We start from the raw sequence: 25,176 nt of genomic DNA on the forward strand, positions 1-25,176 counted from the left end.
TCCTGTCATTCCCATCATGATATAATAGCTCGGTACTACCCAAGAGTCATGGAAAACTAGATGGAATTGCTTGGCCTGGTCCTCTGGATAAACATCTCTTGCCATTGTCAAACTGAGGGTCCTCTCTTAGCCCAGTCACCTGGATACTCCATATGATTCTGGAATCTGGGTGTCCGTTGAACTCTCACAGAAGATCCTCTGGAGGGAAGACCATCCACTCAGTCCACAGCCAAACCAGGATAGGATAGGTATGGAGAGTGCTGGGTTTTCAGGAAGCAGGAGAAAGATCACTAGGCTGAAGGGCTTCTCCAGGTCCTTTCTGAAAGCAGATATGCTAGATCATCATGCCAGTGCAAATTGTTTAAGGACTTTTACTCATATACTGAATATTATAAGTCTCTGTAATATTCAGGGGAGTGGACAAGGTATAGAACATAACATCAGACACAAGTCTCCCCCATTCTGGGAAGTTATAGCCTGTTGAAAAAATCTCCATGAAATTATTAAACACCAGTGTCTTGGAGGATGTGTCCAGTGTATTTGGAATGACCAGGAATATGCTGTGGAGGAAGCAGGATTTGAGTTGGGCCTTGAAACCTGTATGGATTGTGCCTGGGTGGAGGGAAGGGACGAACTAACTGCATAGTAGTAGACTGCAATAGCTTGGACCAAACCTGAGGTTCAGAGCTCATGCCAGGAAAGGACCCACTATAGTGACTTGTACACATTTGTCCAGGGAGAGAACGACTGTGCCTAGAGGACTGGCAAGGCTTTGGACTTTCACTAGAATATGTCCTCGGACCCACTGTAAACCTATTTCAGCATGTTTTGCTAAGGGCAGGATGTCCTGGAGCATGTGTAGCAACAGACAGAATGACAGAACAGGACACAGGGAGCTGTCTATTACCATTCATACTAACAGCATCCTGCTTGTCATTTGGCTTGACTTAATATCTTTCGAGCTCTGTGCCTATCTGTGGGTTGGAGACAGTTTGTGCTGTTGCTCCTTTGTGGAGCTTCTCCTCCCCCCGAGGAAGAAAGCGTCATTTATACCCAGGACAGCTCTCCAGATTATTCCGGAGACAGCTCAAAAGACCTGTCTCCTCAGGGAGGATGCCTGATAAGGTCCTCTTCAGGGAAGGGCTTCTCAAATTTTACCATGCATAGGACACACCTGGGGGTCTTGTTAAAAAGGTCTTAACTCATTAGGTCTGAGATGTCACCCAACATCCTGCCTTTCTAATAGGCCCTCTGGTGATGCTGATGCTGATGGTCCAGGGACCACACTTAGTAGTGAGGCTTGCGGCACCGTACGGACGTTTATGGCAACAGGATGGCTCAGGAAGGTTGAGCGTGGGAAGGAGCAGGATGGAGCAGAAATACTTTTCATATGAGACTAGAGCCGCCCAGGCTCCCACACAGACTTTTCAATGAGTCATGGGCACTATCCACCCAGGCTCACACTTCCCATTAGAAAGTGCTCCCCGAGGATGTGCCTACGCTGAAGCCTCAGGAAGACCATGCCTTTCCCATAAGAAGCCCAGGGAAGAAGCTTATGCCTTTCCAGCAGAGAAAGGCAGCAGCAAGCTGAATGCTCGAGTGGTTTCGCCTTTTCTCCCCATCAATGGCAGGTTGGAAGGTGGAGCTGGTGGCTTGTTCCGCTCTGTTCAGCTCAGCTGGTGTTTATTGCCTACCTGCTCTGGGCCCAACGCTGTGCTAAGTACGTGGATCTCTGGTGAAGGGTGAAAAGTGGTCTCTGCTGCCCAGGGGCTTACTGTATGATTGGGACAAATAAACTGAACACTTACAAGCAATGAAAGAAAAACATGAGTAGGGATATAATTATGTGCTAAATTGAATATAATCAAGTGCCAAACCCATGACACAAGCAGTAAGTGCTGTGAGAAGTCAGGGAGGGTTTGGATGTTGGCTTAGCTCCCTGAATCCAGAGTTACAGTTTCTAAATTGAGGGTTCTATTGTTTGACTTGCATTGGGTTTTAAAGATCGTGTGGATAGAGTATTGAGAGCTACTGGGTGGGGCAAAAAAAAAAAACAAAAAAACAAAAACAGCAGAGTCCAGCACAGAAACACAAGCCACTTGTTTTAGGTACTAAGAGTCCCACAATGAATGCCAATCATACCCCCACCCACCACCCCAGACCTCCCATCCCTCCAGTGAATGAAACATTTCTTTAGATGGAACCACCACTAGATAATGATGTCATTGCTACACTGTGCTGGGGTTGACTGGACACTCTCACAGCTTGTAGAGGATTCAGCCTAAAGTGAGTTCTTCCCATAGAAGGTTAATAATAATGAGGCTTAAAGGGAAAGGCCATCTTGGGATCTCAGGGCAGATACCTTATAGTTTGTGGATGGGACAGACAAAATAAGAAGGGGCTGGGAAGGGCCCTTGAAGGCAGAGAGGGAATTCCTGTCTTTCATCTTGTTCATGAAAGCCCTGTGGAAGAACAATGCCATTCAGCACTTATACAGCGCTGTAAACTCTTTCATAAACATCAGGCGGTAAAGTCACTTGCTCCTCCTGGAGCATGAATGCACATTGGTCTCCTATTTCTGAGAATGATTATGGGCACACCGACAGGAAACACTGGTGCATCCCTTGCCCTGCCCAACTGGGAGTACAGGCTAATCCCATCATGGCTAAATCTATCAGGCGGCTCAGCTGTCTCGTGTGTGAACCAAGCACCAGTCCTCCATAGCTCCCTGGGGAAGAAACATACATGAAATTCTCTAACATTTCCCATGGGAAATCTCTCTCCCAACTAGGATGGAGGGAAAAGGTGGCACCTCACCTCCTTCCTGATGGTGAGGTCAGGATACTCACTCCCCGCTCCCTTCAAAGAGGTCCCCATATACCCTCTTCTTTTGCGCTATAACTGGGTCTATATCCTTTTCTGGACTAGTGGCCCTGAAATCATGGGACCCCTTGTTGAACATCTCCTGTGTGGAGTCTGTTTCATGCTCGTGTTGGTATCTGAGACTGACTGTGGGGTTGCCTCGGGCTAGACAGAGGCAGGAGGAGTGCTCCTGAAACACTGGCTCACACCAGCATCTGTTTTCCATAGATGGAAAAACGCTGATAGGAAATTGCCAAAATCCACCTGCAGGCTGTGCTTGAAAGAAATCCTTTGCATCTGCTGATCTCACTTTCGCTATCAGTAGCATGTGGAGCCCCAGCAGTCCCCAGTTGGGATTCGTGGGCCAAATTTAGCCCACAAATGCATTTTCGTTAGCTGGCCTTGTGGCTTGTAAAAATCTGAATTACTTCTTAACATTTTTAAATGAGTGTAGTTCTCTGTAAAAATCTGGGTTTCTGGTTTCTCTTGAAAAACTGCAAGGGATCTGGCAACCCAGGCCATGCTCCTGCTTGAGCACGTTGATCTGAAGCAGAGGTAACCCTGCACGCAGCTTGTCCCTGCACCCATGTGCTCTCCCAGCCCAGCCTCTGTGAGCATTTGAGTCTTTGACCTTGAGTCACAAGAACAGCCTGGATTTACTTCATGTTGATTTTATGGGTGATGTTCCTCAGGTAGGCAAGGAGTCAGGGTAGGGTGGGGCAGGCGTAGTTTGGGAAAAGTAGAATGCTGATTTTAGGATAGCTTAGAAATGATCTAAAGGCAGAGAAATAATGTATGTGCTTCTCAGATCATCCATGGAGAAGGAGCAGTTTGTTTGTTGCTTTCCAATCCATCCCAGATCTGTGCTTTTGTAAAATACAATATGAATTCCTACAAAAATGAAAGGGATAGAAGACATACAAGATACAAGGCAAATTTTATTATTAGATTTTATAGACACGAAATTCATTTTAACGAACATGATCCGAATAAGCATAGGAAAAAGAAAATATTTAAAAATATGGTGCATTTAATGTATGCAAATATAATGTAACTATAGAGGATCACTTTTGTACTAATAGCCCCTTTTCTCTCTGCAGTGATAAACTAAGGAAATGATGAGTAAAATAGCAATATATCATGTTAAATACACATAGGCATACTTTTAATGTACACAATGTATGCCGGTATTGAAGGTTCTAAATGCAATGTATGAGCGTGCTTCTTGCTTGTCAGTTGATGTAGCATAACTGGATTGACAGTAGCACCACTCATGCAGAAGATGTTTCTGTTCTGTTCGGTGACATTTAGAGTAGCTTGAATCCAGTCTCACAGAGTGACCTTGACATGAAAGAGAATAAATACCAAAGTAACTTCAGCAATCTCAGGATATTCATTTTTAACTTTTTGCAGAAATGAAGTGATACAATATTTCCAAAACTCACCTTTAATCCTTCACCAGTAGCATATTCGAACAATTTATCCTTTAAAGTTAAAATTAATTTTAATGAAAGAAAGGGATTTTGGATTTATGAATTTCCTATTTGTAAAATATCCTTATGATGAAAACTTAAATTTAAAACTTTCCACAAACTTTCTAAGGTATAGGGCAATATCCTGGCAGATGTAAAATATTCTTAGGATGGAAAGTTACATTTAAAACTTTCTACAAAATTTCTAAGATATAGGGCAATATCCTGGCAGATGTAAAATATTCTTATAATGGAAAGTTAAATTTAAAACTTTCTACAAAATTTCTAAGGTATAGGGCAATATCCTGGTAGATGTATAATTTCAAGATCATCACCTACTTCATTATTTATTATTAACTTATGGGACTTTCAACACTCTTTAGAAACTCTGTTTGTCCAAGCTTCTAGCTTTTGGCACTTTAATCTTATCTGCCATTGAAAACATGTCACATTCTTTATTTGCATGGAAGTATTAAGATCTCTAAAAAATATCAACGTTACCAAAGAAATAAGCGTGACAGACTGTCTAATTCATATCTTTGGAATGTTGAGGCTTGTTTCTTATCTTGTCTGGAACACAATAGGGTTTGTTGAATAGTTCATATATTACTGATAAAACCTTTCTCCTCGATAACTCATATCCCAGTAGTTGTGTATAAGCAGTTTCCATATCATTACAAATAAAAAGAATAATCTCAAATTTAGAGCATTAGCTTGTAGTTAACTTACAAATTGCATAAATACACCTTTTAGTCCTGCTAACATTTCTGTTTTGTAACAAGACTTTCTTGATAAGGAAGCAATTCATTGATTTACATTGTGGTATAGCAATTCCAGAATGTTTTTCTGCTATTGTAGCTATGCCATCTGAACATAATCCCAAAATTTAAACTCTAGGTCATATTCGTTGATTATTCCATCATGGTTTTATATAATTTAGATCTGGTTGTGTTATTGGAAATGAAACTTAGAAAACAAATTATTTACATTACTGTCATGTTCAGATTGCACATATATTGAAGGGATTGACATTTTAGCAATACTTATGCACCTGTCCAGTTGACGTGAAAGTTATATTGTTAGCTGTATTTTAAAAAAATATTTGCTTGTCATTATTGGCCTGCATAACATTGTGCTATGGTGTCACTGGAAAATGGCAGTTGTGCTACCTTGCCTCATGAGATTCTCTTAGTGTTTCCAATCCAACATCTTTGAGGCAATCTTTTATTAATATTTCAACAAATGCATGTGGGTCTTTAGATTTAGCAATTCAAAGTGTTCTTTCATAAGAAGCCCACCAAATGCATTTGTTTCTGGTGACTTTTTAATGCAATCCTCTTTATTTTCTAAATGATTCTTTTGGTGTTGAGTTACTTTTATAATTTGGAGGTCAACATGCCTTAGATTTTAATGTTTTCATTGCTTCATTAGTAAATGCATCTCTTCAAATAACACTGTTGTTTTAGCACTTAAGTACCAATTATGGCAAAAACAACAACAACAACAAAACTGAATTCAGTGCATGAAAGATCATACTTCTTAGGTACCAGGAACCCCACAATGAATGCAAATCATACCCCCACCCACCACCCCAGACCTCCCCATCCCTCCAGTGAATGAAACATTTCTTTAGATGGAACCACCACTAGATAATGATATCATTGCTACACTGTGCTGGGGTTGACTGGACACTCTCAGAGCTTGCAGGGGATTCAGTCTAAAGTGAGTTCTTTGTGGGGCTCTTAGTACCTGAGTAAAACTAGTACAGCTTCATGATTTCCACTTTTTTAGAATCTTGTCTATTGTTATCATTTAGTTAACAAGCACAATCAGGATAGGTTGGTCTTCTCTTAGCACAATAGTTTAGTGAAGCTTGTTTTCTATCTGTAAATTGGGATTACCATTAATAATATGAATTTCAGTTCTCTGATTTAGCTAATGACAAAGATTTCAGACAGACTTGGTTAAAATTAAAACTAGTATAAGCAAAAAAAGTTACATATCTCATATATATTTATATCTTTCCTGATTTTTAAACACTTTTTGGGTAACAGCTGACAAAAGTATCCTTAAAAGTCACACTTCATGAAGTCCTGTTGTACATGACTAGTAGGCAGCTTGCATTACATGTGACTCACTAGGAAAGGGTAACAACTCACGCTGTTTTAACGATAAGTGTGAAATTGCTATAAAAGCATCTAAATGCTTACTCTCAAATGTCATAATTATCTTGTCACAGACCCATAACAAATAGCTTGTGGATTGTCACTCGTCCATGAATAACATTTTGCATAGCACTAAAATAAATTCCTCCCCAAAGGCCCTTATGAAACCATTATAAATTATGTACTATCTCCTGAGAGATGCTGGACTGATAAACTGCTCTCTCAGACACTAAGATTACAGATTATATTTGGCCATGATTATCAAAACAAAGCAAAATAATGCCATTTACACAAGACAGCGGTTATTTTCTCACATTAAAGGAGTCTGAATTGGAGGTGGGAAAGGTAGTCGCTGATTCTTTGCATCAGGGATCCAGGGTTCTTCTATCTTGTTGTTTCACTGGACATGGCTTTCTTAACTCAAAGAACTTCATCATTCAAAATGGCTACAGGAACTCCAGCCATCAGGTCCACATTTCAGCTAGCTGGAAGGAGGCAGGTGGGTGGGTAAAGCAACTCCTCTTTTTAAGGAACTTCTTGGAAGTTGCATTCACTATTCTTCATATGTTTCATTGGCAGAAGCTTTAGTTGCTAAGCCATAAACTGAATTGTAAGAGATGCATTCAATTGTCTATTGGTCTAGTGTTATTTAGTTAACAGATGCATTCAATTTAAAATATTATAATCGACTTGCTTTTTTTTTGCGTAAGAATATACTCATTATGTGAAGGTTTCGAGTCCAGGGGTTAGGCTGGAATATTTTCCAAATAAAAGCATGAATAACTTTGGAAAATGGCTATTAGGAACACTCATGACCAAGGCTGAAAACCTTCAAGGGGAGATCTGCCTGTGCTAGGTGCCAGGTATATGGCAGTGGACAAGCCAGGTCTAGTAGAAGGGTCACAGGCAAACAGGGAATGGCAACATGGTAGGAAATGGGGTTTGAAGGATACTGCTGGAGTGATTTCACAGCAAAATACAAGATTTCAAATTGGAATCAGATGCAGGCCATTCTTATGAAAGTGATATGTCCTGCAGAAGTCCTGCTGATTAGCTAAAAATATACTTGAAGACAGACAGATTGGCATTACATTTGTTAATATAAAACTGCCAGTTTGTTTCCCCTAAATGCAGGTCAAGCCTAGGTAGGAACATCCATGATTAGAGAAATCCCAGGTCTTAGATATCCTAGAAAGAAGGCTCTCTGTGGCACCACATTATTAACAGGAGTTTATGTCTCTCTACATAAGAAAACATAAACTAGGAAAAGAGACTTTTTGTTCTTTAATCATAGATGAATGTGGTTTTATCAGTAGAAGTTACTAACCTATTTAAAAATGTCCACTTGTTCAGATTAATAAGTTAGAATCAAGGGACTTCTCAAATGCTTTGATGTTGGTAAATATGTAAGTATAGACATAGATATGTAGATGTTATCGCCAATTATATGTATATATGTATACACGTGTGCACGCACACACACACACATATGTATATATACACACACACTAAGTTCTAAGGTACATGTGCACAACGTGCAGGTTTGTTACATAGGTATATATGTGTCATGTTGGTTTGCTGCACCCATCAACTCGTCATTTTCATTAGGTATTTATCCTGATGCTATCCCTCCCCCAGTCCCCCAACAGGCCCCAGTGTGTGATGTTCCCCACCCTATGCCCAAGTGTTCTTCTTTTTAATGCCCACCTATGAGTGAGAATGTGTGGTGTTTTGTTTTCTTTCCTTGTGATAGTTTGCTGAGAATGATGGTTTCCAGCTTCATCCATGTCCCTGCAAAGGACATGAACTCATCCTTTTTTATGGCTGCATAGTATTCCATGGTATATATGTGCCACATTTTCTTAATCCAGTCTATCATTGATGGATATTTGGGTTGGTTCCAAGTCTTTGCTATTGTGAATAGTGCCGCAATAAACACACGTCTGCATGTGTCTTTATAGTAGAATGATTTAAAATCCTTTGGATATATACCCAGTAATGGGATGGCTGGGTCAAATGGTATTTCTAGTTCTAGATCCTTGAGAAATTGCCACACTGTCTTCCACAATGGTTGAACTAATTTACACTCCAAACAACAGCATAAAAGTGTTTCTATTTCTCCACATCCTCTCCAGCATCTGTTGTTTTCTGACTTTTTAATGATTGCCATTCTAACTGGCATGAGATGGTATTTCATTGTGGTTTTGATTTGCATTTCTCTGATGACAGTGATGAGGAGCATTTTTTCATGTGTCTGTTGGAACATAAATGTCTTTTGAGAAATGTCTATTCATATCCTTTGCCCACTTTTTGATGGGGCTGTTTTTTTCTTGTCAATTTGTTTAAATTCTTTGTAGATTCTGGATATTAGCCTTTGTCAGATGGGTAGATTGCAAACATTTTCTCTCATTCTGTAGGTTGCCTGTTCACTCTGATGGTAGTTTGGTTTTTTTTTTTTGTTTTTTTTTGTTTTTGTTTTTTTGCTGTGCAGAAGGTCTTTAGTTTAATTAGATCCCATTTGTCAATTTTGGCTTTTGTTGCCATTGCTTTTTGTGTTCTAGTTATGAAGTCCTTGCCCATGCCTATGTCCTGAATGGTATTGCCTACGTTTGCTTCTGGGGTTTTGATGGTTTTAGGTCTAATATTTAAGTCTTTAATCCATCTTGAATTAATTTTTGTATAAGGTGTAAGGAAGGGATCCAGTTTCAGCTTTCTACATATTGCTAGCCAATTTTCCCGGCACCATTTATTAAATAGGGAATCCTTTCCCTATTGCTTGTTTTTGTGAGGTTTGTAAAAGATCAGATGGTTGTAATGTGTGGTGTTATTTCTGAGGCCTCTGTTCTGTTCCATTGGTATATATATCTGTTTTGGTACCAATACCATGTTTTGGTACCAATACCATGCTGTTTTGGTTACTGTAGCCTTGTAGTATAGTTTGAAGTCAGGTAGCATGATGCCTCCAGCTTTGTTCTTTTGGCTTAGGATTGTCTTGGCAATGTGGGCTCTTTTTTGGTTCCATATGAACTTTAAAGTAGTTTTTTCCAATTCTGTGAAGAAAGTCATTGGTAGCTTGATGGACATGGCATTGAATCTATAAATTACCTTGGGCAGTATGGCCATTTTCACAATATTGATTCTTCCTATCCATGAGCATGGAATGTTTTTCCATTTGTTTGTGTCCTCTTTTATTTCGTTGAGCAGTGGTTTGTAGTTCTCCTTGAAGAGTTCCTTCACATCTCTTGTAAGTTGGATTCCTAGGTATTTTATTCTCTTTGTAGCAATTGTGAATGGGGGTTCACTCATGATTTGGCCCTCTGTTTGTCTATTATTGGTGTGTAGGAATGCTTTTGATTTTTGCACATTGATTTTGTATTCTGAGACTTTGCTGAAGTTGTTTATCAGCTTAAGGAGATTTTGGGCTGAGATGATGGGGTTTTCTAAATATACAATCATGTCATCTGCAAACAGGGACAATTTGACTTCCTCTCTTCCTAACTGAATACCCTTTATTTCTTTCTCCTGCCTGATTGCCCTGGCCAGAACTTCCAACACTATGTTGCATAGGAGTGGCAAGAGAGGGCATCCTTGTCTTGTGCTGGTTTTCCAAGGGAATGCTTCCGGTTTTTGCCCATTCAGTATGATATTGGCTGTGGGTTTGTCATAAATAGCTCTTATTATTTTGAGATACATATTGTCAGTTTTTGTTCAGACTTACTTCTTTGTGGATAAGACCTTGCTGCTGAGGTCTGTGAACCAGACATTTATAGTAAAACAGAAAGCAGCTACCTTCACATATATCCAATTATTGAGTTCTCTCAAACAGGAATTTTTTTCTAGTATTTTAAAGCTTTGTTTTTCATAGATCTTATCTTGTTTTCTTACAAAGGTTTCATTCCATTTCCCTATTGTTAAATTCTTCCAGATTGCTATTTTTGAAATCTGCCTCAGAAGAAAGCTATTATAGAGTCTCATATTTGTGGGATTATCTAATATTTCCTTTATATAGCTTTTCCCAATAATTTTAAATCAAATTCATTAGCTTTTCCTTTGTCAGTCTCAGGGCAATAGTTTTTCACATCTCTTTTGGAACTCCTATCAGGTCAGGTGCTAAAATTCTGCATGGGCGGTGTTGGTTTCCACCCCCCAACCCACCTCTAAATTGAAACATTTTTAAGAAAATCAGTGTCTCATTTATATTCTCTCCTTTATCATCTATTGTGAACTGGATTGTGCCCTCCCCCATTCATATTTGAGACCCTAACCCCCATTGTGACTATTTACAGACAGGAGCTTTAAGAAGGTGATTAAGGTTAAATGAGGTTAAAAGAGTAGGGCTCAATCCAATAGGAATAGTGTCTTTATGAGAAGAGGAAGGGGCACCAGTAAACTGTCTCTCTGTCCGCCCCCCTCCTTCTCTCCTCTCCTTCTCTCTCTCTCTCTTTCTCTCTACCTACAAAGAGAAAAGTTCATGTGAGGACACAGAGAGGTGGCAGATGACTGCAAGCCTCAATATAGACACCAAATTTCCCAGCACCTCGATCTTGTACTTCTAGTATCCAGAACTGTGAGAAAATGAATTTAAGTTGTTTAAGCTCCCTAGTATGTGATATTTTATAACAATAGCCTTAGCAGATGAATACATTATTCAGCATATAATTCCTAGTCAATAGGTATTTGCTTGTCAAATATTGATTATAACTCATTTATGATGGTTAAAAATTAGGTTTATAATTATCTTACATTCTTGTCATAAAAAGCATCTCTAAGAGCCAATTTAAATGCTTTTCCCCAACTGCTTCCCATAAACACACACACACACACACACACACACACACATGCACGTGCACACCAGGCATTAGTCATTTTGAGTTCAAACAATGGCCAGTACATTGCTTTTCATAATCATGGAAATTTCCTAATTACACACTTTGGATAGGAGAGATATGTTTCTCAAGAATCCTATTCCTTGGAAGATATGTCATTCTTTTATGTTTGCCTTTGATTTCTGATTCCATAACTCTTTGCTCAGTTGTTTGTCATTGGAGGGATCCCTGCACCTGTCCACACAGGAAGGTGGAACAAAGGGGAAGGGTGTATTTTAAGCAGCATGTATTAATTTATTCATTCACTTAATTATTCAAAACACTTTTATAGTATCTACACTGTTCCGGTCACTGTTCTGGGAGCTATAACTACAAGTCTAAAAAGACAATATGTCCCTACTTTCAAGTTTACAATCTAGTGGTGGATGAAGTAGGCAATATACATATGAACAAACAATTAAACAAGGTAGGTGTAGATAGTGATAAGTTCTCCAGAACTCTAAGGACAGCTCTCCTCCACCTTCCAGAAACTAGTAGGGGCCACCAGGTTAGGAGCCATAGATCGTGAGGGGACCCAGTAGTCTGTGAGTTGCCCCCAGGATCTGACACATACAATTTTTCAGTTTTAATATTTTATCATTTTGGTTAAATACGTATCTCATTTAAGTAACGAGTGCCTGGGGTGCTACTTTTAGCAAGTTTATAAAGAGGAAAGTCAACTCATTCTATCTAGAGGAGAGATCTTAAAATAAGTTCTATTTATTTAAGAAAGGAGGTGCATATTCTTGAACAGAAAATTCTCTGGGCAGCTAGATAGATGATTATACAGTTACACAGATAATCCTCATCTTAGAACATTATTTTAAACATGAAAAATTGCTACATCTGTGAAAGGTGAGATTTTGGGGCCACATGATAGAGTAATAGATAAATTCATAGGCAGAATACCAGTGCAATAATTGGAAATACATCCTCAAGACCCCTTTTTAAAAAATTTTTTTTGCAGCAAGGGTATGTATCTCTGTGTTTGTCTTTACTTGTGAAAAATAATTAAAATTTGAACTGCTTTTAATTACACTTGGTAGACTGATTCTCTTTATATGCAATTTTATATTTAGAGGTAATTACATGGAGGCTTTCCTTTAGAGTTACATATGACTTTCCACCATTCTGTGTTACTCTCTAGAAAAGAGTTCTGGGCATGTGGAGCATTTTAAATTCAGGATTTGTGGAAGATTATATTCTTATACATGACAATCGAAAGACAGACATCTCCAAATTTTCTAATTAACCACAGGTCAGTTATATACCAGAAAAAAATGGTATGCCTTAAATTTTGTCAGTATTTTTCACCGGATTCATGAAAAAGTTAGATACTAAAATTTTTGGTAGAATGCATGGGGGCGGGCAGTAGGTTAAAGACAATCTAAGATTGTGAATTTAGTAGTTACATTTGAGTTCATTGTGTGTTTAATAATTCATTTTTAATAATTATATGCTCAATAACTCAACATATTGAATATAATAGCTCATTGGCAGCATGTTGCCTTACCTTTCAAGCCTCAGCCTACTAATCGATTGTTCAGGAAGCATAGTGCACTTGATCCTGTCCTGATTCTGTTACTCAAGAACCACATGCAAAGGAGTGAAAGAGAGAGAGCATTGGGATAAATAGCTAATGCATGCAGGGCTTAATATTTAGGTGAGAGGTTGATAGATGCAAACCACCGTGGCACACGTTTACCCATGTAACAAACCTGCACATCCTGCACATGTACCCTGGAACTTATAAAAATAAAATAAAGAATTCAACAATTATTCACGGTTTGAGAAACATGCTGTCTTCAGTATTTGGTATTTTTTCTATTTCCCCACTCCCTGCCAAAAGTACATTCAGGCACCTCAGAAGCAACCAAGTCACATCTTTTTTTCCTCTAAATTAAATTATCAGGGCAGGTGTCTCATTTCTCTACTTACTTTGCCTGAGTAGAAAAGGTAACTCAACTAAAGTGCTGTGTGTGACGTGTCTGGGAAAGCTACATGGGGGAAGCAAACACACCTGTTATGGAAACATCTGTGACTTTCCCCAAGGACAGCAAGAAGCACTTGTGTGTCCGCAACAGATGGTACTCCACCCCCTAACCACAGAGTCATGCCCATCTGTCCAACATAGTACAATTGCACCCCCCAAATTTGCTCACTTTAGATTATCTGATCCTGTTGGAACAGTAGGCTATGGCATTCCTGTGGGAAAGTGTATTGTGTACTACAGTGGTTCGAACTATGTACTGGAATTTAGTAAGTAAAATCCTGGAATAACCAACTTGACTCATCATATGTCCTAATGACCCGTTTGAATCTCATATACTGTTCTTGTAAAATGGTCCGAATGGCATTCCTGGAGGGGGTCCATAGACTATACAGTGTATTAGTCTGTTTAAGTTGCCTTAACAAAATACTGAGTAGCTTAAATGACATAAATCTATTTTCTCACCGTTCTGGGGGCTGGAAGTCCAACTTCAGGATTCCAGCATGATCAGATTCTAGTGAGGGTCCTCTTCCTGGCTCCCAGATTACTTCCTTTTACTGTGTCCTCACCTGACAGAGAGACAGAGAGGCAGAGAGAGAGAGAGAGAGAGAGAGAGAAAATCAGTCTCTTCCTTTAATAAACCCACCGGTCCTATTGGCTTAGGGTCCCACCCTAATGACAGTGACCTCATTTAACCTTAATTAGGTTCAATGTTCCATCTCTAAATAAAAGCCCTATCTCCAAATTCAGTTACATTGTGGGAAAGTGGTTAGGGCTTCAAATAAGAAGTTTTGGGAGGCACAACTCAGTCCATAGCATATAGGTATGTGAGGATTAAGTGATGAAAAGGTCAATTTTTTTTTGAATGCCTGTTTAAGAAAAGTCATTTAGGGGTTTCATTTTCTTTAACATAAATCACAAGTTTAAAACGTGACTTTAACCCAAGTCACATTTTCTTTAACTCAAAACTCTATAAAAGTTCTCGGTCAAGTATTATCGTTCATTGAATCATTTTTCCTTGATTTAAAACTGGTGAAGGGTGATGGGAGCTTGAGGTGAGTTAGGGAGGAGAAGGGGCACAATCTTAGCGAGGAAGAGGGAGGAGCATAATGGAAAGAACATTTGGTGCAATATTGGCTGAGTTCTAGCTCAGATTTAATCTAAGTTTTGTCAGTCAAATGGAGACCTTGATAACTACTTTTTAAAAAAAAATGTTTTATTGTAATTGACAAATAATGTTGTATATTTATGGGGTACAATGGGACTTTTTGATACATGTATACATTGTGGAATGAGCAAATCAGGCTAAGTAGCACATTCATTTCACCAATAATTTTATTGTGGTAAGAACAATTAAAATTCTCTTTAGCTGTTTTGAAATATATAGTACATTGCTATTAACTGTACACACTGTGCTGTGCGATAGAACACCAGAATTATTCCTCCTATCTAACTGAAACTTTGTATCCATAGACCAATGTGTACCCTTTCCCTGTCTAACTTCCCACAGCCAATTGGGTGTATACCCAAAGGAATTTAAATCAGTATTTTAAAGGGATGTTTGCACTCCTGTGTTCTGTTCATTGCCACATTATTCACAAGAGCCAAGATATGGAATCAACCTAAGTGTCCATTAGCTGATGAAGAGATTTTTAAAAATGTGCTGATTATACAAAATAGAATACTATTTAGCCTTTAAAAAAAAACAGGCAATTCTGCCATTTGCAAACATGGATGAACCTAAGGACATTATGCTAAGTGAAATAAGTCAGGCACAGAGTGACAAATACCATATGATCTCACTTACATGTGGAATCTAAAAAGGTAGAAATTGTAGAATTAGAGAGTGGAATAATAACTGCTTCTTAATGTGTATTTGGAGTTTGAATGACTAAATGTACATAAAGTACTTATCTTTGAACATATGAGATGTTTTAGATATTTTTTCTCTCCCTTACCCCATCTTTCCTAGTGTAATAAAGTTATGCTACGAGTTAGTCACTTATGAATTCCAATTTGAGGGTTCAGTTTGTGACTTTTGCTGGCTCCAAGAAATCAAGACATACTGAGCCACTGCATGAACAGTGTCACTAAGTATAAGAACCTGAGAAGTTCAGCTTCAACAATTCTTGAAGTCTCCCTTGAGTAGAAGGTGAGTGAAGTGTCACAGTTGGGCAAGAAGTGAGTTAATTCTGATTGCAACAGTAGGCAGCTATTAAGAGATGACTGTAACTCTGGATGGAAGTTTCTGTGGTTTCTGCCTTCAGCCCTGTCATGTTCAACATTCTATTCAAGACCTAGATCAAAGGAGAAGTTGATGAGCTTAGTATTCAGCTGAGAGAGATGGGCTATGTTGGCTAGAAATTAAGCAATGAGCTCAATCTAGCAAGATGCAAGTTCTGAAGTTGGACTCTTAGAAGCAACTGAGGCTCAAGGATTTCAGTAGGCACTACATTCTGGGTAATTTTAAAAATGTGTGTGCTTATCCTCACATCCTTTAAGCTCAGCCAAAATCTACTCTGCATGCTTGAACCCTTGCTTTGAGCTAAGTGTTCTGACAATTCCAACATATATACCTGTAATAAAACTGCTCAAATAATGTTAAAGACTCTTTAAAGCCAGGATCTTTACCGTATTAATTTTCATACTCCCAATGTCTAGTGTAGTGTCTGGCACATAGGGAATTTTCAATAAATTATGGGCTGTTGCTAGAATAAAAATTCAAAAGTAGGCAGTGTTGAGTTGGCAACTTAATTTCCTAAAAAGTATTAATTGCCTGCCCATGTGGACAATAGAAACAACAACAACAAAAATATCCTGCCAATAAATCAGGCTTTTTGGCTGATGCCTTGCAGTGCCTTGTAAATATGAGTAAGTATGTTTCCTATTCTAAAGTAAGTTAAAAAAAAAAAAAAAACACACACACACACCTAAAACCTAAACTCATTAACTTCATTTCACCGTCTTGAAGAGCCTGCAGTTCCTTTATATTTATAACCATTAGAGTGAGGCATGTTAAATAATTCAAATGAGAAATCCTAGTTTCCATCTTTATGTGTCTCTTGGGTTTTCCTTTGTTCACCCAGTCACCTGCAAAAATCATCAAATGTTCAAATTTATAGTCTGTGACTTGGTCACCCCGAACCTCTTGGTGGCCTGGAATGAGCATGAGATGCTCTTATTTAGCACTTGGAGCTCAGTTAGATATTAGTCTTCCTGTAGTGCAATCCTCTGATGCCAGTGAGGAAGGAAATCAGAAACAGGAATCAGACGATTCTGGCCAACCCTCCCAATACAAGGAGAGAGTCACTGACGGAAATGGGTCTGGATACTGGGTTTCTCTCTCCTAAGTCCTCTGATGCCAGTTATTAAAACGGGTTACTTCTTAGAGCCGTGATGTGATGTTGAACAGCACTTCATTGAGATGATGCAGGATTTGGACTCCAAAGCGTCCCCTCTATCCCCTGTCAGCAGCATGAGCCTCAGGAGGGCAAGAGTCAGCCAGCATAGTGCACACACCCTCTGTTGAACTCATGTTCTTCCACCCAAGAAACTGAGGTTTCTGTCCTAAGAGCAGTGCCAATCCGCTGAAAATCATTGGGTTGTCTGTTTCCTTGTTTATGACTTCTCCATATAGTTGATTCTACTCCAACTTATTTGAAAGGGACATCTGTTGGATGATTTGATGTGATGTCTGTGTTCCCTGAAAGTCATTTCTGACAGGGCGACGTAAAGGAACCTGAGAGGGAGCTCCCTCATGTGATGAGTGGCTCTTAAGTGCAGGAACAGATTTGAGAGGATTATCCAAGACAATAACTTCAAGATCAAACTAGGCCATGGAGTTAGCCATACGGCTCTGCAAATTCTTTGCGGCTCAGCCCTCTGGGGTCTCCTGTCACCGTGCTTGCCAATAATGAATTTCACTTCCATGTGGGATCTTTCAGGTCTTCTTGACACACTGAAGCCATATGTGTTTCAGTCACTTCAGACATCATCCCGCTGTTTAACTTGAAGAACAGTCTAAGTCAGTGAGGTTTGCCATGGCATCAGATCTCCTTTTAAACCCACACCGCTTGAATAATAACTATGATTCTGGATAGTTGACTCATGAATGTTTCCTGCGAAGGAACAATGAGGGTGTTCTGAGGAAATGAAATCCATATAAGTAACTCCCAAACTTTATTCATGTTTGAATACTTTCTAGCTTCAAATGTTTTTACCAGACTGGTAACACATAGCAAAAGCAACTGGTAAGATTGTCCCCTTTTCTTTCTTCCTCCTCCTCTACCTAACACTTCTCTAGTGTGGTACTAACTGAAGAAGGCACAAAGAGTAAGTAGAGGGCAAGGGAAATGAAAAATCAAAGAACCCTATACTCTTTGTTTGTAAATTTTCCCTCTCTCCTGGTAATCCTCCTTCAAAGGCAGTGTCCCTTTCTTAGGCCAAACCAAACTCAGAGGGTGAAGTTGGAAAACCCCGGCAACCCTATGATACATGATAAACCCATGTAAGGAGGTGGTCCTTTACAAACAGTTGACTATGAATATCTTCTTTAAAATGGTCTGACACTCGTGGAGTAATTATTTTTGTAAGAGTCCTCAGGAAAGTCTGTTTTGAGATACCCCATAACTTAAGACTACGATAGTACCTCACATAGTTCAATATAAAAATACGTGAAGAAGACAGGAAGCGAGAGGTGATGCTTCTCTATAGGAAAATGACACTGCAACCAGCCCCGCTGAGTCCTGAAAAGACCCTAAATATACCACCCTTCCTTCCCGACAACTACCCAAGTCATACCCTATGAGTGACTGGATTCTAATCTATCAAATAGTTTCTGTACATGAAAACAATCAATTTTGGAATAAGAGTTGCCAGCAGAAAGATTTCCATTTATTAGGCACCTACCAGATGCCTGACTCTACTGGGTCCATTAAAGATATTCTTTCATTTCGTTCTCACCGGGAAACTTACAAGGCTTGTTCACATTTTACAGATGGGAGAAATAAGGCAACAAGAAGGTTAAACAAAACAATCCAGGCCAACTCAAGTGGAGGGATCCGTGGCTGAGTTCAGGTCTGCCTGTAAACTCCTTGAGGCCAGAACCTTTACTGTTTTGCTCACTGATGTATCCCAAGTGCCCAGAAGAATGCCTGGCAAATTGCAGCTGCTTAGTAAATACTGAATGATCACCTTAATGAGAGAACCCAGCACATGTACTTCTAACCATTATTCTCTACAGTTTCCCCTCAGTCTCCTCACTCCAGTCCATTACCTGCCACTTTCTCCCATCCTGTTTCAAAGAGAAATGGAACCCAGAGCAGCAGACACTGTAGAAAGTTACATCTTTGTGTACATCGTGCTGAAGGAACGGAGCGATTGTCAGGGTGCTGTCTCCTTGCGTCTGAGGCCTTACTTCCTTGCTCTGTCCCTTTCTTCTATCTCCTCCTTCCTCCCGCAAAGATTTTCTGAGTCCTTGCTGTGTGCTGAGCACTGGAGACTCACTGTAAACAAAGTTGGCATGGTCTCCGTCCTATGCAAATTAACTGAATAAATTATAGTTACAGTGAGTGTTTTGACAGAGAGGTAAGGATGCTGTAGAAACATATAAGAAGAGGACTCAGACCTGTTCTTTGAGGTCAGGGAAGACAGACATCCTTGCAAATTTTAACTTTAAGACAAGACATAAAGAATCATTAAGAGTTCCTAATGTATACCTTGGGTTTCCTGGAGGTCTCTGCCTAAGACACTTTTAGGGGGTTCAGGAGTTAAAACTGTTTCCCTATAATACTAAGAAGTTATTTGCCTTTTCATTCTTACTGCATTACAAGTGTACAGTGGAGTTTTACAGAAGCTGCATAACATGATATCACAACAAATTGAATGCAGAAGCAGACATGAGAATCCATTTATACTTTAGTAAGCCAGATATTGGTAAGATTTGCAAGAAAATGCAAAACAGTGCTACTAGTTTCACTCATGTATTTTTGGTTTTGGAAAATGTGGCTATGTTTTTATAAAATGTTATTTGTGTTAAGGTATAATCAGTTTACTGTGTTGTTTTAAAATGAATTAAATATTTAAACATTTCTTGGTTCTAATTTACAGCATAATATAATGATACAATCTACCTTTTTAAAATGAAAAGATCTTTGGGGTTCTTCATAGTATTTCAGAACACAAAGGGGCCCTGAGCCCCAAAAGTTTGAGAATTGCTGAGCTAAGAAAAGAGGAGGAGGGAGTGTTCCACACTGAGTAACAGCCTGTGTAAAAGCCCTTCCCTGGTATACGACTTGTAGTTTTGAGGATATTAAAGAAGTCCAATGTGGTTGGAACATAGAAAGTGAGGGAGAGAGAATATAATATGCAGACCAATGGGTAAGCAGTGCCACATTTGAGGGCAGTGACTTAATCTTAAGTCAGTGGGAAGTCACTGAAGGGTTTTAAGCAGGTTGGAATTGATGAGATACATGTTGAAAGAGGAAGGAAATGGAAAGAAGAAAGGAAAAGAATGGCAGGCAGGACACACAGAGATGGGAGGTCAGTGAGGAGGTATTTGGGGAAAACTTGCTAAGCTATGAGGGAGGGACACTAGGGTTGGATAAAGAGGATAGATTTAAGTAATATTCATGGAGAATCTAGAGGACTTGGGTTTGATTGTCAATAGGGAGTGATTTGTAAAAGAAGGAATGAATTTTCTCATGGTTTTTTAGTTATACCACTTGATTTTAAAATCTAGTGCTACCTGATTCTGTGACTGTGAGCAAATTATTTAAACTCCATAAGCTACAATTTTCTCGTCTGTAAAAAAATAGGAATAAGAGCCACAATTTCGTATGGTTGTTGAAGTTATTTTAAAAAGCACACATATCTAATATAACTGAAATATCATAATTATTTATTTGTTTCCCTTACCTTCTCTTTAACTTTCCTTCTTACCATTTTAAGATGGAGGGGGAAAGCTGGCAGTGTTCTTCAGGAAACGTAAATTCTTGGGAAGGGAGTTTGAACACAATATGCAAAATCTCCTCCTGTGATTCCTACACACACTGGAGGTGTGCTTTCCTCAAGCACTTGAAGCGAATGTGTTCTCTAGTCTCTTCTCTCTCTCGCTCTCTTTTTTTCCTGAGGACTACTCTATCATTTAAGTTCAGTTATTTTTGTCTTATCTGCTCCCTTTGAACTTGAAACTTTGTCCTGTTCTTCTTGTTCCATAGTCTAATTCCTACTATTTTGTTCCTTCGCCTTTGTCTTCCCAAAGTCTTGGGCTAGCCTTCTCTATTTCTCAGCTTTGTCATACCCTTGACTTTGCAAGATTCTCTTTCCTGGCAACCACCATCTACAGACAAAATATTAACAACTTGGGAGGAGTTAGGACAGAGGCATTACAATTATTATAAAGAAAACCAGGTAGTCCTTATGACTGGGGCCTGAACTACCTCCTGTTATTCTTATGAGTATCTTTTGAAAGGCTGTTCTCAAATGCATTGATTTAAGAATTTAGAGTAATATTCTTTCGGGCTGAAGGGAAAGGAGACAGAGAACTACAAGGTCATAGGACCACGACAATATGTTGCATTTTGCCAAGTGGCCTTTATTAAACAGCCCAGGAGGTGAGTGGAGGAGAGCACGGGTCTGGCAGTCTGCCGTGGGACAAGGAGCTTTGTCTGCACGCAGGTTCCCAGCTCACAGACGGTCCACATTTGAATAGAGCCCATTGTTTACCACTTGCGTGGAAAACAGAGGAAACAGGCAATGAGTCAGGCACCCACTTGTTTCAAAAGGAATTTTTAAAAGAGTTTCAGAGAAATCTAAGAAAAAAATAGAAGTTTGAAGGAAGATGAAGGAGACGAGCACAAAGTGAGCATTGCTGGATGCTAATGATGTGCTTGTCTTTGCTGACAGCCTATCATTCTGGATCTGTGGGTTCCAACCCTGAACCTGAACCCAACAGGAAAGGTACTTCTGGAGAAGAACTTCTACTCTGGGGAGACATTCTGGCTAAGATATAATCTGAAGTAGTTTGGAGTAAATTGATCTGCCTCCTTTCTCCATTTAAAGGATATTTGCTAAAAATGCCTTCCCCTTCCAAGGGCCTGCAGACCAGAGAGGGGGATTACAGTGTGTATAATTTTTGAAATACAGTAACTGATCAGCAAATGGCATAAACTTAGAATCTTATACAGGTCCTGTTTTCTGTGACGTGATTTCCTGATCTGCAGTTGCCCTGACTGACATTCCACTTTCCTACGGCTCCATGCTTGGTGTGGAGATGGTCTTTCCATTTTGTCATCTCATTTGGGAAAAAAAGCATGATAGTGGTATGAATGCCACAGAAAGGAAGGAAATGAGTTGGTGTCTATGGCAAAGACTCAACTATGTTCTGCTGAAAGCTCTGGTTTGCAATCCAAACTTGATATATTATCTACTTTTTTAATTTTCAGAAACCTTAATTTTTTCTCCAAATTTGGAAAGAAAGGAATAAAATTCAGATATTACAGAAAAAATCTCAAGGAAGGAAATGAAAACAACCTGTAATCAGATCCCCAGAGTTAACCAACATAGTATAATGCTGTGTATCTTTTGATATGCAAAATAGCAAGATATGTGTATATGTGTGTATATAAATAATGGAATAATTTGTACATACTGTTTAGTAACCTAAATTTTTCATCTAAAATTTGTATCACAATTTTTATGTTATGATATATCTTATTCTTAACATAATTTTGGAGGTTGTAAAACATTATTAAATAGTTCTCTATTTTTGAACACTTAGATTAGTTTCAAGGTTTTACTATTAAAATCCTTCTTACTAAAGTTTTCTAACAAATGTTCATTGATTATTCAACAAGTATTTCGTGAGCACCTACTATGTTCAAGTTATGAAATTAGGCAGTTTGTTGGGGGCAAAATGATAAAACACAAATAGCCTCTTTCAAGGGACTTACTGAAAAGGAATAGATTTCTCCTAAATAATCGTGACTGTTTAGGAAATGAATTTCCTTTTCCTATGGGTTTCATGTCCCTTTATATTCTCTATAAGTCTGGTTCATACAGCTAATTTTTGTGGCTGGTTTGTTAAAGATTTTGTTAACTTATAAGCTAAATATATAAGTTAGAAAGCACTGAAAATATTATCACAATGATTATGACTGACAAACTTTTGTAAAAATAAATAGGAACTGCACAGAGAAATAGCTGAAACTGGACTCCATTATAATCAGAAAATCAGCTTAATAATATTGAGCTAAAAAATTCTAGTCTGCACAGTATAACTGAAGTTGTGCTTGGAGAGCAGCAACTCAGATGGTGGTCACAACCTTACTTTATTGGGACAATGAAATATTTTAGTGGAGTCGTTGGCATCTCACTCTACTTCTGAAATCAGGGCCACCTCTATTATTACTTTCCCAGTAGAGATGACTGGTTTGCTCATTTGGGTAGCATACAGTTTCCTCTGAAGTCAAGACCGTGGGATTGATTCCATTTGGTTCAGTGATTCTCTGACTACTTCAGGACCACTTCAGGTTGCATTTCTCAATTCTAAACATTGCTGGTAGAAAATCATATCCTTGTTACAGACAAAAAGATGTAGAATGCAGAAATATTTGATCAAAAGTGTCAGATTCATGGTTGTCAAAGGCATAATTTTAAGATGACTTCCGTGAACTTGGTATTATGCCCGTATTAGGGTGAAAGGGAAATTGTCCGGGTAGGCAAAACTAATCATGCTTTTAAAAACAGAGATTTTTCTCTGGCTGGGAGTAAACGAGGGAGTCAGAGAGATCTGAAGCATAAGAATAATTCAAACTGCCATTGTTGGCTTGAAGATGGAGAACCCACTTGGAGAGGGTAAGAAGAAAATGAATTCTGCCAACAGCCAGTGAGCTTGGAAGAATTCCCCAAGACTTATATGGGAATGGCAGTTGGCTGATATCTTGAGTGTGAGACTCTGAGCAGAAGAGTTAGCTAAGCTTATCTGGAATTCTGACCTATAGAACTGTGTAATAATAAATGGCTATTGTTTCAAATTTGCATTGCTTGCATAATTTGTTATTCAGCAGCAGAAATAAAATACAGTGGTCAGAACAACCCAGATTTTATGCCTTACTGATACCAAGTTTGCAACCTCTTTACCTACCATCAACCAAGGGCACGTTTCTTGCCAAGTTTAAACAGGTAAGAATGAATTTTATGAATCTCTAAACCACCAAATAATAGAAGAACATGGTATCATCAAAGGTATAAAACCCATAATACATGCACATTTATTGATATTAATGAAAAGCTTCTTATGATTTATAAAAATCAAACCTATGATAGTTTAACAAATAACATAATAGAAATATATGCAGGCTGTTGATAGGGTATAGAGGAGGCTCACCTAACCTCACCTGGGCAGAGCAGGAAGAGTTTTTCCTAGAGGAAATGGTGATTGTCAAAGGAATGCAGGAGGCAATAACTTATGTTTACAGACCCTGTTCATGTGCGTAAAAACATTGGAGGAGATATAAGTCTACTGTGATGAGCCAAGAGGAGGGGCTAGGAGGTGGATAAGGCAACTTGGGATTTCATTCCCTTTCCTACTCCAAGTCTTACAGTGATCATCTCAGAGAGGAATGTTCTTATCAAGACCCTCACTTAAAAGCTTGCCCTGGTAGTAGAAGGTACTTCAATGACAGGCTAAGGGCGGCTTTTCATTACTCATCTAAAGTTGGAAAGGCTTTAGATGTGAGTTAAGTTTAATGGAAGGTATCTCTACTGGGAGTATCTAAACCACAGGCATCTGAGACAACCTTAGGTGAGGGCTGAATGCAAATAACTATAGTGCTCAGAATTTACAACCTAGAAAGGCTAAAAATATTGCAGTAATTATTAGTACTGCTGTTTCTTAAATTCTTCATTTACAAAATCAAAGTAGCACCCATTCCTGTCTAATTAAACCAATACGGTGACAAAGAAAAAGTTTTGTTCTGAATGACTTTTTATTTCATTATCTCTTATTTCTTTGAACTATATTCACTGAATATGCTTTAATTTGATGTCTCACATCAGTTGAAAATGAATACAAACCATGTGTATTATTACATGCGTGGTTGGGGACCAAGAAGAGCCATCAATGCATCACCAGATGAATTGGCTCACCTCACTGGCTCATGTGTGAGAGTAAACATAGATCTGCAGGACTTTTATACTTTCTGTCAATCTGGCCATATAAATTGACAGCTAGAACTTAGCAAGTTCCTCAGAGATTAGGCAGATCCAATCGAGTTCATAGGTGAAAGGGTCAAAATGAAGGTCAGAAGATAGTTCCTCTGGTATCCTCATGTATTTTGAGAAAGAAAAGGGTCTAGTAAATGACAAAGATCCTTTTGTGGAAAGAACATTATATGACAATGTACAAATGGAGTCATTTCTTGGGGAGGTGTCTTGGAGTCCTGGGAGGCTACCACACTTCTAAAATCCTCAGATGTCTTCTATGCTTGCAGTGAGTACACCTGTTGAAACAGGTGGAACAGGTGGATGACTGTGGGGAAAGCCAAGGTGTCTTTTGGAGGATCCCACTTCTATTAACTTATGATTGATACCTAGGAGTTATGGGGGAGACAGAGGATTTGTACTAATGCCAAACAAAAGACCAGTGCATTCACGTGGGCATGAAGGGAGGCAAATATAATCGAGTTACATGTCACTCACTCTCATTGTGCCATCACCCTACAAGTGATAGCGAAAGTAACCCCTCCCACAGCCAGATGGCCCTGTCCATCAGGAATCATATTAATGGCTGGTGCCAACCCAAATGTTTGCCTTTATCTTGT

At 38.9% G+C, this 25,176-nt stretch overlaps 1 long non-coding RNA gene and 1 pseudogene across 4 annotated transcripts in view; one reads left to right on the top strand and one right to left on the bottom strand.

Annotated features, from left to right (window-relative positions):
* Positions 1–25,176, top strand: part of LOC117070890 — a 749,288-nt gene that overhangs the window by 157,679 nt on the left and 566,433 nt on the right. The window lies entirely within an intron of this gene.
* LOC117070887 lies at positions 16,723–17,284 on the bottom strand (annotated as a pseudogene).

Source organism: Trachypithecus francoisi, unplaced genomic scaffold, assembly GCF_009764315.1.
Source record: "Trachypithecus francoisi isolate TF-2019V2 unplaced genomic scaffold, Tfra_2.0 Lachesis_group3, whole genome shotgun sequence".
NCBI lineage: Eukaryota > Metazoa > Chordata > Mammalia > Primates > Cercopithecidae > Trachypithecus > Trachypithecus francoisi.